Here is a 1241-nt window from a genome sequence, read left to right on the forward strand (position 1 = left end):
AAAAAAAAAAAAAAAAAGGGAGAAGTAGAACATTGGAACATTCAGCTGCTGCTTCATAAACACTTCCTGGATTGCACTGACATTTCTACAGAGCTTTTCATAAGCAGATCTCGGAGGATTTTGCAGCACCACAGGCCTGTAGCACATCCCACAGCTCAGCCGCAGCCTGGCGGCCGTCCTGCCTTCCTCGGCACTGACACGGGGCTCTCCGAGGGCAGGCTCAGCTAAATGAGGTAAACAGGATGAGCTTTTAGGGTGTTATCTTACATGCATATGTGGCTAAGTGCATCGCAGAGGGATGTGCCACAACACCTCCGAAGGGAACAGCACAGTGAGATGCTGAAGGGAAGCACAGCTCTTATCGGAGCAGCTGGGAAGTCACCAGGGAGACTGTATCTCGGAAGAACAGCAGCACGGTTATTTGTTCAGAAATTTAGAACATATCCTAACCCACAGCCCCGCAGCCTGCATCTTCTTTGCCATAAATAATTTTCAGATAATTTGCCTTTCAAAACCTGCGAAGGCTGTTGTGTTCTTTTGTTCCTTTCCTGGTCACAGAGAAGCTCAAACCTTTTGTAAGAATGACGCTGAAGTGTCACGCATCGCATCCTGCTCCACAGCATCTCAAAGGATTTGTTTTTATTAACATCTCAGTAAGATTTCCCATTTTAGCACACTGAAAATAAGTAACTCTAAATGAGGCAGTGGCGGCCACATCCAGACACAGGAGCCGTGCTGCTGCTGCTGAGCTGGCCTTTTAGCACCAGACGTGCAGCCTAAACCCAGCCCCACACACTGCACCATTCACACGTGCTTTTAAACCACGTTGCGTGTTTCCGATGGCCAACGCCGTTGACCTGGCATCTGCACTGAGGAGCTGTGAGATGCGGTGTATGTCCCTACTGCTGTGTCCCAGCACTGTAAGCACTCCTTGCGGCACCATCGAGCAGACCGTCACCGCTCCGGAGGTTCTTTGGGGCAGCCCCGAACCAGGGCCGGACCCCACACCTCCACGCGACGTTCACCCTCCCGCGCCCTGCCACGCCCGCAGTGACGTCACTCGCTTAGGCCACGCCCCACCACCCGTCGCACATTATGGGGGCGTGGCTTCCCTCAGCCCCGCCTCTCGCCCTCGTGGCGCCGGGTGGGGCGTAGCGCGCCTGCGCAGTGCGGGCCGCGCCGGGCTGCAGTCGAGGCGCCGGGAGCGGAACGCGGTGCGGCCGCTTCGGAACCGAGCCGGG

This window comes from Meleagris gallopavo, chromosome 15, assembly GCF_000146605.3.
Source record: "Meleagris gallopavo isolate NT-WF06-2002-E0010 breed Aviagen turkey brand Nicholas breeding stock chromosome 15, Turkey_5.1, whole genome shotgun sequence".
Taxonomy (NCBI): Eukaryota; Metazoa; Chordata; class Aves; order Galliformes; family Phasianidae; genus Meleagris; species Meleagris gallopavo.